Source organism: Scyliorhinus torazame, chromosome 19 (assembly GCF_047496885.1).
Source record: "Scyliorhinus torazame isolate Kashiwa2021f chromosome 19, sScyTor2.1, whole genome shotgun sequence".
Taxonomy (NCBI): Eukaryota; Metazoa; Chordata; class Chondrichthyes; order Carcharhiniformes; family Scyliorhinidae; genus Scyliorhinus; species Scyliorhinus torazame.
The window spans coordinates 69001575-69017439 of NC_092725.1; the positions used below are offsets into that span (position 1 = coordinate 69001575).

The window sequence follows — 15865 nt, forward strand, 5'->3', positions numbered from 1 at the left end:
TTTACAATAATTGGCAGAAGGTTTAGAGAAGAGCTAAGAATTATTTGAACCCAGAGAGTGATTGAAATTCATTGCCTGAAAGGGTGGCAGAGGCTGAAACCCTTTTTGCATTAAAAAAAAAATGCTTGGACATGCCCATGAAGTACTGTAATCTACAAGGCTACAGACCAAGAGGAGGGTAGTGGGATTAGGCTGGATAGCGACTTTCTCATTGGAACATACATGAGGGGCCATATTTTATCCTTTGGGACTGTAATCTTTTTATATATTAGTGTTTTTCCATGTTTACAAATAACAACTCTCAAAACTGGTACTGTACTGTATAAGTTCTTCTATGGACACAAATGCAAAATAAATACAGGAGAATGCCAACACAGCTTAATCATTAAACTTGGTGCCTCCAATTATACAAGGAAAAAACAATGAACAGTTAAGCTAGAGGATGGGGAAGAAGAAGATAAGCCACGCAGACATAGTATATGGGGCACACCTCCGGTGTAGTGAGTTCAAGACGGTGCTACATAACTTTAGGAAAACCTTGTAGGAGCAAATCAGACATTATGGAACCGAGGGGTTTGAGATAGGTTTCAGAATACATCCGATTGAGAACTGAGTATGCAAGTTAGGAACTCCATTTGGATACATTTCATGATAACTTTATCCCAATTCTGAAATGAAGGATATTTATTGCTAATCCAGGAGCAAAGGATATTCTTCCATGCCGCAAAAGTTAGGATATCATACAGCCATTTTTCAATAGTGTCAATAATTCTCATATCTGGGAACACCAGACTTAGGAATAAAGGATCAAGTTCTAATAATAATCTTTATTGTCACAAGTAGGCTTACATTAACACTGCAATGAAGCCACGGTGAAAAGCCCCGAGTCGCCACATTCCGGCGCCTGTTCGGGTACACAGAGGGAGAATTCAGAATGTCCAAATTACCTAACAAGCACGTCTTTCGGTACTTGTGGGAGGAAACCGGAGCACCCGGAGGAAACCCAACCAGGCAAAGGCAGAACGTGCAGACGCCTCACAGACAGTGACCCAAGCCAGGAATCGAATATGGGACCCTGGCGCTGTGAAGCAACAATGCTAACCACTGTGCTACTGTGCCGCCCACTTAAAAATAGTTCCAAGGCAATGCTGAATATCTTCTCGCTCATTAAGTACACCAGCCCAGTTGGATTTAATTTTGACACAGGACCACAGACAGTGTACGTCGTCTCCTTCGACTACCTTGCACTTGTGGCACAGCAAGGGTATAGAAGGTTCAAACCTGTGTCGCAAGATTGGTGTGATATGCAGACCATATAATATTTTTAACTGAGTCTCCTTCATTTTATTTCAGACTGAAATGTTATTGGCATTTGCCCATATATTACCCAGGTCTCCTCATCAATCCTGACTGCTAACTCTTTTTCCTAAGACTGCAGTGTTTCTAAGATAATCACACAGGAGCAAAAACATATAGGACGCAATCTACCAGTCAGGGGCACAACATGGCCGGTTGATGCCGGGAGAGGCCTCTCGCGAGCTTCCAGACAGCCAGTACCCCACAATGGGCGGCTCCAAGCCTCCCACACCTAAGTTGGTTTAAGACCCTCTTAGGCTTGCTGACCCATGATCTATCTGGGTCCCAGCAATTACTGGCTTCCTCAGAGAGATCCCAGCCAGGCACCATTCGGGACTGGTCCACACAAACGTCAACCAGGCGGAATAGCGCCTGAGGGGTCTCCCGGACCATCGGAGGCCCCTAGGTGGTCAGGTACAGGGCAGGCTAGCCCCCTGGCCCTCCTACTTGAACCTGGGCACCTTGGCACTGCCAGGCTGGCACCTAGCACTGCCAGCCTGGCACTGCCAAGGTGCCCGGGTGGCACTGCAAAGCATGTCAGGATCACTGACAGGATGGCAGTGCAAGGGTGCCCAAGTGCCAGTATGACACTGCCAAGGGTCATGGCCTGAGACCTGAATAATGGGGGGAAATTTGCCCCATACAAATGTCTAAAGGAGGGGTAACCACAATAACCTAATAAATAAACCCTGAAGGGGACCACTTAAATGGAAAATTAACACTAGGTGGCAGATCTCCCTCTAAGCCCACCCCGTAGCATATCCTCACATTGTGTAAAATTGATTTTGTAACTCAATAAAAGGCTAAATCTACCCACCACATCAATAGTAGTGGGAATAGAAATAAACGGCTCTTGGGGCTAAAGGAATCAAGGGATATGGGGGGAAGGCGGCATCAGGGTATTGAATTTGATCAGCCATGATCACAATGAATGGTGGAGCAGGCTTCAAGGGCCGAATGACTTCCACCTCCTTCTATTTTCCATGTTTCTACGTAATAGAACATAGAACGATACAGCGCAGTACAGGCCCTTCGGCCCACGATGTTGCACCGACATGGGAAGTCAAAAAACAAAAGCCATCTAACCTACACTATGCCATTATCATCCATATGCTTATCCAATAAACTTTTAAATGCCCTCAATGTTGGCGAGTTCACTACTGTTGCAGGTAGGGCATTCCACGGCCTCACCACTCTTTGCGTAAAGAACCTACCTCTGACCTCTGTCCTATATCTATTACCCCTCAGTTTAAGGCTATGACCCCTCGTGCTAGCCATTCCATCCGCGGGAGAAGGCTCTCACTGTCCACAATATCTAACCCCCTGATCATTTTGTATGCCTCTATTAAGTCTCCTCTTAACCTTCTTCTCTCTAACGAAAGCAACCTCAAGTCCATCAGCCTTTCCTCATAAGATTTTCCCTCCATACCAGGCAACATCCTGGTAAATCTCCTCTGCACCCACTCCAAAACTTCCACGTCCTTCCTATAATGCGGTGACCAGAACTGTACGCAATACTCCAAATGCGGCCGTACCAGAGTTTTGTACAGCTGCAACATGACCTCATGACTCCGGAACTCAATCCCTCTACCAATAAAGGCCAGCACTCCATAGGCCTTCTTCACAACCCTATCAACCTGGGTGGCAACTTTCAGGGATCTATGTACATGGACACCTAGATCCCTCTGCTCATCCACACTTCCAAGAACTTTACCATTAGCCAAATATTCCGCATTCCTGTTATTCCTTCCAAAGTGAATCACCTCACACTTCTCCACATTAAACTCCATTTGCCACCTCTCAGCCCAGCTCTGCAGCTTATCTATGTCCCTCTGTAACCTGCTACATCCTTCCGCACTGTCGACAACACCACCGACTTTAGTGTCGTCTGCAAATTTACTCACCCACCCTTCTGCGCACTCCTCTAGGTCATTGATAAAAATGACAAACAGCAACGGCCCCAGAACAGATCCTTGTGGTATGCCACTTGTAACTGAGCTCCATTCTGAACATTTCCCATCAACCACCACCCTCTGTCTTCTTTCAGCTAGCCAATTTCTGATCCACATCTCTAAATCACCCTCAATCCCCAGCCTCCGTATTTTCTGCAATAGCCTACCATGGGGAACCTTATCAAACACTTCACTGAAATCCATATACACCACATCAACTGCTCTACCCTCGTCTACCTGTTCAGTCACCTTCTCAAAGAACTCGATAAGGTTTGTGAGGCATGACCTACCCTTCACAAAGCCATGCTGACTATCCCTAATCATATTATTCCTATCTAGATGATTATAAATCTTGTCTCTTATAATCCCCTCCAAGACTTTACCCACAACAGACGTGAGGCTCACTGGTCTATAGTTGCCGGGGTTGTCTCTACCCCCCTTTTTGAACAAAGGGACCACATTTTTATCCTCCAGTCCTCTGGCACTATTCCTGTAGCCAATGATGACATAAAAATCAAAGCCAAAGGCCCAGCAATCTCTTCCCTGGCTTCCCAGAGAATCCTAGGATAAATCCCATCAGGCCCCGGTGACTTATCTATTTTCAGCCTGTCCAGAATTGCCAACACCTCTTCCCTACGTACCTCAATGCCATCTATTCTAATAGCCTGGGTCTCAGCATTCTCCTCCACAACATTATCTTTTTCCTGAGTGAATACTGACGAAAAATATTCATTTAGTATCTCGCCTATCTCTTCAGGCTCCACACACAACTTCCCATCCCTGTCCTTGACTGGCCCTACTCTTACCCTAGTCATTCTTTTATTCCTGACATACCTATAGAATGCTTTTGGGTTTTCCTTGATCCTACCTGCCAAATACTTCTCATGTCCCCTCCTTGCTCGTCTTAGCTCTCTCTTTAGATCCTTCCTCGCTACCTTGTAACTATCAAGCACCCCAACTGAAACTTCACACCTCATCTTCACATAGGCCTCCTTCTTCCTCTTAACAAGAGATTCCACTTCTTTGGTAAACCACAGTTCCCTCGCTCAACGCCTTCCTCCTTGCCTGACCGGTAAGTACTTATCAAGAACTGTTCCTTGAACAAGCTCCACATATCCAGTGTGCCCAACACTTGCAGCCTACTTCTCCAACCTATCCCCCCCCAAGTCATGTCTAATGGCATCATAATTGCCCTTCCCCCAGCTATAACTCTTGCCCTGCGGGGTATACTTATCCCTTTCCATCACGAACGTAAACGTCACCGAATTGTGGTCATTGTCCCCAAAGTGCTCACCTACCTCCAAATCTAACACCTGGCCTGGTTCATTACCCAAAACCAAATCCAATGTGGCCTCTCCTCTTGTTGGCCTCTCAACATATTGTGTCAGGAAACCCTCCTGCACACATTGTACAAAAAACGACCCATGTAATGTACTCAAACTATATCTTTTCCAGTCAATATTTGGAAAGTTAAAGTCTCCCATAATAACTACTCTGTTACTTTCGCTCTTATCCAGAATCATCTTCGCCATCCTTTCCTCTACATCCCTAGAACGGCAGCACGGTAGCTGGTTAGCGCAATTGCTTCACAGCTCCAGGGTCCCAGGTTCGATTCCTGGCTGGATCACTGTCTGTGCGGAGTCTGCACGTTCTCCCCGTGTGTGCGTGGGTTTCCTCCGGGTGCTCCGGTTTCCTCCCACAGTCCAAAGATGTGCAGGTTAGGTGGATTGGCCATGCTAAATTGCCCTTAGTGTCCAAAATTGCCCTTAGTGTTGGTTGAGTGGGGTTACTGGGTTATGGGGATAGGGTGGTGTGGGCTTGGGTAGGGTGCTCTTTCCAAGAGCCGGTGCAGACTCGATGGGCCGAATGGCCTCCTTCTGCACTGTAAATTCTATGAAATCTATGAAACTATTTGGAGGCCTATAGAAAACACCCAACAGGGTGACCTCTCCTTTCCTGTTTCTAACCTCAGCCCATACTACCTCGGAAGAAGAGTCCCCATCTAGCATCCTCTCCGCCACCGTAATACTGTTTTTGACTAGCAGCGCCACACCTCCCCCTCTTAAGCCTCCTTCTCTGAGCTTACTAAAACACCTAAACCCCGGAACCTGCAACAGCCATTCCTGTCCCTGCTCTATCCATGTCTCCGAAATGGCCACAACATCGAAGTCCCAGGTACCAACCCATGCTGCCAGTTCCCCTACCTTATTTTGTATACTCCTGGCATTGAAGTAGACACACTTCAAACCACCTCCCTGAACACTGGCCCCCTCCTGCGAAGTCAAATCTGTGCTCCTGGCCTCTATACTCTCATTCTCCCGTACCCTAAAACTACAATCCAGGTTCCCATGCCCCTGCTGCATTAGTTTAAACCCCCTTATGTTGCCTCCACTGTGTAGCCCAAAAATTGAAGTATCCTGTCTAATTGCCTCTGCCAGGGGCACTATATCATTGCGAACAATGACAAGGATAACGGGCATTCCCTGCCTCGTCCCTCGCTGGGGACAAATATTCTCAGACCTATAACCGCTCTTAGGAACTGCCACCAGAGGGCTTTTAGAAAGCACATTTATCCACTTAACAGACTCCTCGCCCAACTTCTGCAGCACATAAAATAAATAATTCCATTCCACCCGGTCAAAAGCATCTAAGAAGATCACCAGCCCATCTAATGCCCATTTTGAAAGACGTGAATGACAGTTAATAATCTCCTGACACTGCTATATGAATTCCGGCCTTTTATGAACCCAGTTTGATTGCCCTGGATGGTCAAAGGGAGAATTCCTCCCAGGTGGCGTGCCAACACTCTAGGCAACAATTTCAAATCTCCATTCAGGAGCATAATTGGCCTGCAGGATACATACTCTTCAGGATTCTTGCCTGCTTTCAGTATTAAGGAAACATGGGCCTCCTGGAGGGTCTGCAGTGGTGGATTTGCTTCAAATGAGCGCTTACACACGCCAATCAGTGGAGCCATTAACAAGCCTTGAAATTCATATGCAAAGCTATCAGGACTTGAGGCCTTGCTACATTGAAGTTCCTTCAACTTCCCTTTTTGAAATAGGAGCATTCCGGGCCAACCTTTGGTCCTCAAATATGGTTAGGAGTTTAAGGGAAGAGAACAAGCACTCCACCTGTGTGCACACATCCCCAGACTGGCCTGTTTTATATAAATCGGCTTAGAAACCATTAAATGTTTTGTTGATATTCTCCGTTTTAATCATTCATAGAATGATAGAACCTCTACAGTGCAGAAGGAGGTCATTCGGCCCATCGACCCTCTGAAAGTGCACCCTACATAGGCCCAATCCCCACCCTAGCCCCATTACCTCATTAACCTTTTGGACACTAAGGGGCAATTTAGCATGGCCAATCCACCTAACCTGCACATCTGCGGACTGTGGGAGGAAACCGGAGCACCCGGAGGAAACTCAAGAAGGCGCCACACAGACAGGCACCCCAGGTCAGAATCGAAGCTGGGTCGCTGGCGCTGTGCGACAATAGTGCTAACCACTGTGCCACCGGGCCGCCCATTACCATTGGAATTCTTTTACCCTTGGAATCCAGCACAGAGGGAATATCTAGAGTCAGCCCTCTTCCCAGTAAGAAAGACAGGTGTCTACTCGGTCAGCTTCCAAACTCACACAACTTCTGTTTTGCAAACTTGAAACTCCTCTCAGCACGCTGAGTCAGCAAGAAGTCCAGCGCCGTACAAATTGGATTAATTTCTTTCAGCAACGAGCAATTAGGACTCCTGCCACACTCATTCTCTGCTTCAGCCAATTTTATCTCCAACCGGCACTCCAGCATTCTGCGCCTTTTGTTGGCCGTATATGAAATGACTAGCTCCCCAGCATAAATCTTACAGATTTCCCACAGAATAGAGGGGCTTACATCAGAGAGGCCATTGACTGAGTAGAAGAACTCAAATTCAGTCTTAAAGTATCAGATAAAGGAATTATCACTGAGCGATGACATGTCAAATCTTCAAAACTCTAGAAAAACAGGAGCAAGGTCAGAGATCACAATACCCCCTATCGAGCAGGAAGCCACCAAGTGTAGGATTGTTTTTAACCATGAAGAAATAGTGGATTCTAGTATGATATTGGTGGGGAGCAGAAAATGTGAATTCTTTATCCTTAGGATGTAGTGTTGCCCACATATCTAAATACCCCACCTCCTCGCAAACCAATGCTAGTTCCCTTGCATGTTGGGTGGGGAGATTTCTGGTTAATAGGAGTTTGCCCACCAAGGGATTAAGGTGACAATTGAAGTTCCCACCATAAAGGAATTAGCCGATGCCAAATCATCAAAGTCCATGAAGTCAGGGGAATAATTTGGTGGACCATACACATCCATTATCCAGATAAATTCCCCATATAAAAGTCCCTTGGCAATCGCATATCTAATCCCCTCACCCTTCACACATTCCTCCATTTTGAAAGGCATATTTTTAGTGACTAACACTGCGACACACCAACTACTGGTCGAGAACGAAGCAAAAAACACCTGCCCCATCCAGCCCCTCTTCAACTTTATGTGCTCCTTGTCATCTAAATGAGTTTCCTGCAACAAATCTACGTCATCTTTCTCTTTAAGGAAAGACAGGGGTTGCAATTCAGAGGTCTTGTCGCGCCTGACGGTGTCAGGATGAGGCCGTTGAATCTCATGAGAGGTCTCTAGCGAGATTTGCGACACTCAAAATGTCTCGTGAGATTCCATTGACTCTCAGCGGAGTCTTAATCTTGATCTTGCTCTCACTGCATCTCACAATGATGTGGCCTCAATCTTGTACCTCACGACTTACTCCTAGAATATTGAACATTCTTGATTCTTCTCTGAAAACAGGTTCGTCAGTTCTTTCAGAGTGGCTTTAAATTCATTGTTTCATTTTGTTGTGTTCCTAAGAAACAAACTCTGACCTGAGGGATCCTTGTAGCGTGTGAAGCTCCTTCAATAGACTTTCCTTATCGTTGCTAAGCTCATGTACATTGTCTTTGGTTTTCTTGTAATTTGCCAGTCTCGATGAGTTTGTTCTGTAATTCTGCTGCTGAAGACATTCTTTATTCCATCATGTTGCTGAAGCATAATTAATTGTTTTTGAATCTGATTCCGAAGGACAGTTAGCTGCTTTATCAACTGTTCAAAATTTATTTTTCTATTTTCTTGTTCAAATCTTGTCTTCTCACTCTACATTTCAGTGAATTGCTTTGTCACTACTGATAGCTCCAACACAGTTTTTTCTGAAGTAGCATTCAACGTCTTTTCCAACGCCTTGTGTTTTTCCAGGGCACGCATTGCTTCATAAAAGAGTCTTTCAAGGCAATGAGCTCTTTGAGTGCCTTTCCAGTCTGCTCTCACACCTGGCTGTATTCCAGATTGAGTTCTTCCAATTAAGGTTTGAGATATACTCTGATTGTACCTCTGCTTTTTCTTTATTCGCCTTCAGCAGGTCTTTTCCTTGTCATTCACGATCAGCTGGTGAGATAGTTTTGGGAAATGTCCACAGCTTTGAAAAGGAAATCATTTGGGACTTCTACCTCAGGCTTCCTAAAAATAGACATTACTAGGGCTTCTGTGCCTCTCTAGCACCCTTGTATCTTTTGTTTGGGTGCTGTCTTTTGCTTTTTCGTCATTTTGTTTGGGGGGGGGGGAATGCTGTTATGGCTCTTTTTAAGCTCTGCACTCTCCTCAACTTAAAGAATAAAACATTTGTCAAAGGCTGCATTGAAGCAGAGTGAGGATCTGTCAATGCATTGAGTCATCAGCCAGTTCATCAAAACATGGAAAATAGGAACAGGAGTAGTCCATTTGGCCCTTCGAACCTGCACCGTATTCATTATGATCATGGCTACTCATCCAACTCAGTAACCTAGGCGGCACGGTAGTGCAGTGGTTAGCACTGCTGCCTCACAACGCCGAGGACCCAGGTTCGATCCCGTCCCCGGGTCACTGTCCGTGTGGAATTTGTACATTCTCCCTGTCTCTGCGTAGGTCTCATCCCCACAACCCAAAGATGTGCAGGTTAGGTGGATTGGCCACGCTAAAATGCCCCTTAATTGGAAGAAAATAATTGGGTTTTAAATTTATTTAAAAAAGAAAAAAATTCCAACTCAAAAACCTGTTCCCACTATTCCCCCATATCCTTTGATCCCTTTAGCCCCAATCTAACTTCTTCTGGAAAGCATACAATTTTTTGGCAATAACTGCTTCCTATGCTAGCGAAATCTACAGACTCACCACTCTCTGGGTGAAGAAATTTCTCTTCATCTCAGTCCTAAATTGTTTTTCCGTACCATAATATGTGACCCCTGGTTCTTGACATCCCCACCCCACCATTGGGAACATCCTTCCTGCAACTACCTTGTCTATTCCTGTTATAATTTTATAGGTTTCTATAAGATCCCCCCTCATTCTTCTAACACTACAGCTAATCTAATCCTGTCTCAATCTCTCCTTGTACGTCAGTCCCGCCATCTCAGGGATCAATCTGGTAAACCTTGCTACACTCCCTCTATAGCAAGAACATCCTTCCTCAGATAAGGAGACTAAAACTGCACACAATATTCCAGGTTTGGCCTCACCAAAGCCCTGTATAATTGCAGCAAGGCACCCCTGCTCCTGTACTCGAATACTCTCGCTACGAAGGCCAACATACCATTTGCCTTTTTTCCTGTTGCACCTCCATGCTTACTTTCAGCGATTGGTGTACAAGGACACCCAGGTCTCGTTGCACATTCCACTCTCTCAATCTATAGCCATCCATATAATAATCTGCCTTCTTGTTTTTGCTACCAAAGTGGATAACCTCAAGTTTTCCACATTATACTGCATTTGCCATGCATTTGCCCACTCACCCAACTTGTCCAAATCACACTGAAGCATCTCTGCATCCTCCTCAGAGCTCACCCTCTCACCCAGCTTTGTATCCTCTGCAAATTCGGAGATACTGCATTTAGTTCTCTCATAAAATCATTAATATATATATTGTAAATAGCTGGGGGTCCTGGCACTGATCCCTGCAGTACCTCACAAGTCTGCTATTTGGAAAAAAAACAGTTTATTCCTACTCTTTGTTTCCTGTTTGCCAACCAATTTTCTGACCATCGCAATATGCTACTCCCAATCCCATGCACTTTCATTTTACACACTAATCTCTTTTGTGGGACTTTGTCAAAAGCCTTCTGAAAGTCCACATACACCACATCCACTGGCTTCCCCTTGGCAACTCTACTAGTTACATCCTCGAAGAATTCCAGTAGATTTATCAAGCATGGTTTCCCTTTTGTAAATCCATGCTGACTCTGTTTGAATCTGCTTCTGTTTTCCCAAGTGCTCTGCTATTAAAACTTTCATAATGGACTCTAGCCTGTTCCCCAGTACCTATGTCAGACTGACTGGTCTATAATTCCCACTTTTCTCTCCCTGCCTTTTTAGATAGTAACTACATTAGCTACTCTCTAATCTGTAGAAACTGTTCCAGAGTCGATATAATCTTAGAAAATGACTGCCAATGCATCCGTTATTTCTAGTGCCACTTTCTTAAGTACTCTGGGATGTAGATTATCAGGCCCTGAGGATTTATCGGCCTTCAATCTCATCAATTTCCCAACACCATGGGCCGATTCTCCGACCCCCCACCGGGACGGAGAATCGCCGGGGGCCAGTGTGAATCCCGTCCCCGCCGTGTCCCGAATTCTCCACCCCTGGCGATTCTCCGGTCCGCGATGGGCCGAAATCCCGCCGCTGTCAACCCACGCCAGCTGGCGTGGATTGAATCACCTTTCGAACGGCGGGACAAGGCGGCGGGGGCGGGCTCCGGGGTCCTTGGGGGGGCGCGGGGCGATCTGGCCCCGGGGGGTGCCCCCACGGTTGCCTGGCCCACGATCGGGGCCCACCGATCCGCGGGTGGGCCTGTGCAGTGGGGGCACTCTTTTCCTTCTGCCTTCGCCATGGTCTTCACTATGGCGGAGGCGGAAGAGACCCCCTCCACAGCGCATGTGCGGGGATGCCGTGAGTGGCCGCTGACGCTCCTGCGTATGAATGGAATTCCTTTATCCCAATCCTCTGGATAATCTTGACAATAAGCCCTCAACATTGCCTTCAATGTCTGATGCCACCTTTCTAACACTCCCTGCGATTCTGGATGGAACGCAGTTGATTTAAATTGTTTTATTCCTAAGCTATCTGTAACTTCTTTGAATAACCTTGAGATAAAATTTGATCCTTGATCCGTTTGTATTTCTGTGGGTAGTCCATATCTAGTAAAGAATTTAAGTAACTCCTCCACAATCTTTTTAGCTGTAATATTACATACTGGAATGGCTTCTGGAAACCTAGTAGACACATCCATTATAGTCAAAAGATATTTATTCCCACTTTTCGTTTTAGGAAGCGGTCCTACGCAATCAATTAGGACCCTTGTAAAAGGTTCCTCAAATGCTGGAATGGGTAACAAGGGAGCTGGTTTTATCACTGCTTGAGGTTTCCCTATCACTTGACATGTGTGACATGATTGACAAAATTTAACGACATCTTTATGTAGTCCAGGCCAATAAAAATGTTTTTGGATTTTAGTTTGAGTTTTCCTAATCCCAAATGACCTCCCACTGGTACCTCATGTGCAACTCACAACACCTCCTTTCTATACCCTACCGGCAATACTACTTGATGAACTTCTGCCCACTTTTCATCCACCTGCATATGTAAAGGTCTCCATTTTCTCATCAAGACATTACTTTTACGGTAATAACACTCTGGTATACTCTCAGATTCCTTCTCCGTATATGCTTTCTTATACATCCGTTTTATTTCTACATATTTTTGTTGTAACTCCGCCAATTTTCCTGAACTAAAAATATCTGCCTCATCCTACACCTGTTCTTGTTCTTTTCCAACCATCTGATCAAAATTCTTTCTGATAATTGCACTTCAACGTCATCTTCACTCTTTGATTTCTCCTCTTGCCTCAACCTGTGATTTTGCGACCTTGTTATTACACAATCCGGAAAAATCCCAGGATATTCGTCCTTCAACACTTAAGTTGTCTGATTTTCCACTGGCTTATCAACCACAGTAGGCATCACTCCCACCTGCAATCCAGCTATATCATTACCCAAGATAAACTGTATTCCTGGACAAGATAGTTTCTCTATTACTCCTACTACCACTTCACCACTCATCACTGGACTTTCCAACCTTACCGTATATAATTGAACATTACTCCTCTCACCCTGAATTCCACAGATTACCACCTTTTCTGACAATATTCTTCCCAAACTACAGAACTCCTCATCTCTTACGATTAAGGATTGACTAGCTCCCGTATCTCTTAAAATTGTGACTTCTTTACCTGCTCCGCCTGATACACATGAGTAAACTTTACCCACACAAGTAAATTCTTTAAAGAGATCTGGCATCTTCTTAATAATCACCTCTTGATCAGGCTGTACAATGTTTTGCACCTCCTTCGCTTCACTTGGGCTTTCCTTTACCACTTTAACAAACCCCACTGTCTTATCCTGTTTTACTACATCAGCCTTCCGAGTGCTTTTCTTCAACCACCAACACTGTGACTTTACATGGCCTAGTTTATTACAGTGAAAACATTTGAAATTTTTCATTTCTTTTCCACCCTCCTGGATTTCTTTTTTAATCTGAGGTACACTCTCCTTATTATCTCCCATCAGATCACCTTTACCTTTACCACTTGAGTATTTCTCATGTCCCCAGTTTCTATCCCTCACAGGCTGAAACTGATGTTGGAAACCCCGCAAGGCTGCGTACTTAGCCCCCTACTCTACTTCCTGTACACACACGACTGCGTGGCAAAACTTGGTTCCAACTCCATCTACATGTTTGCTGACGATACTACCATAGTGGGCCAGATCTCGAATAAAGATGAGTCCGAATATTGGTGTAGCGACAACAATCTCTCCCTCAATGCCAGCAAAACTAAAGAGCTGGTAATTGACTTCAGGAAGCAAAGTAATGTACACACCCCTGTCAGCATCAACGGGGCCGAGGTGGCGATGGTTAGCAGTTTCAAATTCCTAGGGGTGCACATCTCCAAAAATCTGTCCTGGTCCACCCACGTCGACGCTACCACCAAGAAAGCACAACAGCGCCTATACTTCCTCAGGAAACTAAGGAAATTCGGCATGTCCACATTGATTCTTACCAACATTTACAGATGCACCATAGAAAGCATCCTATCAGGCTGCATCCCAGCCTGGTATGGCAACTGCTCGGCCCAAGATCGCAAGAAACTTCAGAGAGTTGTGAACACCGCCCAGTCCATCACACGAACCTGCCTCCCATCCATTGACTCCATCTACACCTCCCGCTGCCTGGGGAAAGCGGGCAGTATAATCAAAGATCCCTCCCACCCGGCTTACTCACTCTTCCAACTTTTTCCATCGGGCAGGAGATACAGAAGTCTGAGAACACGCACGAACAGACTCAAAAACAGCTTCTTCCCCACTGTCACCAGACTCCTAAATGACCCTCTTATGGACTGATTTCATTAACACTACACCATGTATGCTTCATCCGATGCCAGTGCTTTTGTAGGTACATTGTATATGTTGTGTTGCCCTATTATGTATTTTCTTTTATTCCCTTTTCTTCTCATGTACTTAATGATCTGTTGAGCTGCTCGCAGAAAAATACTTTTCACTGTACCTCGGTACACGTGACAATAAACAAATCCAATCCAATCCAATCCAAACCAAGCTTTGATTTATGAACTAATTCATAATCATCTGCCATTTCTGCTGCTAACCTCGCAGTTTTAACCCTCTGCTCTTCCACATGAATTCTCACTACATCAGGAATTGAATTTTTAAACTCCTCCAAAAGTATAATTTCTCTGAGAGTTTGATACGTTTGGTATATTTTCAAAGCCCTTATCCACCTATCAAAATTACTCTGTTTGATCCTTTCAAACTCCATGTATGTTTGACCAAATTCTTCCCTTAAATTTCTAAACCTTTGTCTGTAGGCTTCAGGCACTAGTTCATATGCCCCTAAGATGGATTTTTTCACCTCTTCATATGACCCAGATACCTTCTCTGGTAGTGATGCAAACACTCCACTAGCCCTACCTACCAGCTTTGCTTGAATCATTAATACCCACATGTCCTGTGGCCATTTCATTTGTTTAGCTACCTTTTAACTGAAATGAAAAAGGCTTCTACATCCTTCTCGTCAAACCTTGGCAATGCTTGGACATATTTAAATAGATTCCCACCAAGCCTTCGACTTTGACGCTCTTTCTCACTATCCTCCTCACTATCAACCAACTGTACGTTTCCCTTTACGTCTGCCAATTTTAACTGACTGTCATGTTTCATGGCCATTTTCTGAAGTTCAAACTCTCTCTCTTTATCTTTTTCCCTGATCTGTATCTCCCTTTCTCTTTCTTTTTGTTCTGCTAGGATTATTCTTTCTGTTTTCCTTTCGTCTCTCTCTTTTTCCTCTCTCTCTCTTTCTCTTTCTTTTTCCTCTCTCTCTCTTTTGTATTCAAGGTGCTTTAATTCTTTCTCACGTTCTGTTTGTTTAATTTGTAACTGAATTTTTGCCATTTCCAATGAGGCAAACTGTATCTCAGGCAACTTTAAATACTTAGCCACCGCCATAATTATCTCATCTTTTCGCATTTTGTCAGGAAATGTTAACTGCAATGTTTTCGCCAAATCTATTAGTCTGCTTTTAGTCTCTGTCCGTAAAGTACTGCGTGTGACCGTCTCCACTCCCAAAAACTTCAGAGCCTCTGAAAGAGCCATTGTCCACAACACACTCCCTACTTAAACTGAAATACCACACCTGAAAAGCACCCACAATATGCTCACCCCTCTCTGTCTTTAAGTTCACTAAGCCAATCCAATAGATAGACTTTTATCCCCCTCGAGCCCCCAATTTGTTGTGGTCCAGGGTTTAGAGGACCCCACAGTGTATCATGGAGTTCACCTGACCCGCAACTTTTAATGGATTGTGGTATGGGGAGCACACGGCCCACTCTACAGGTGTGGTACAGCAGAAATGGAAAAGTATTTTTTAAAGCAAAACAATGTTTATTCTATGAACTCAAGTTAACCTTTTTAAAACATACAGTGAACATCTTAGCAACCATTAATTCAAATACAACCCCCAAAGAATACAACACTAAGTAATTCTTAAGCTGTCCTTTTTAACACACCGAAGACTTTTAAAAAAACTTTCAGCAGAAGCACATCAGGTTAAGGTCACTACTAAGAGCAGTTATTAGTTTTAAATCATCAAAGGATCGATTTGCATTCTTGAGATTACAGAGAGGGACTCTTATACACCTTCTGGCTTGACTGCATCTATCCAGCTCTGAAAACAAAACTAAAACACATCCTGCAGCAAACAGCTTAAAATGAAAATAAAAAGCTGACAGACAGCCCAGCTCCACCCACTCTGACATCACTGCAGTAATACACACCCATTTCTTAAAGGTACTCTCACTACAGATACTTATATACACACCCATTTATAAACACCCATTTCTTAAAGGTACTCTCACATGACAAATT

At 44.6% G+C, this 15865-nt stretch overlaps 1 protein-coding gene across 15 annotated transcripts in view; it reads left to right on the plus strand.

The window, feature by feature from the left end:
- cadps2 (Ca++-dependent secretion activator 2) overlaps positions 1–15865 on the plus strand; it is a 1044194-nt gene that overhangs the window by 780061 nt on the left and 248268 nt on the right. The gene's annotated exons all lie outside the window — the stretch shown is intronic.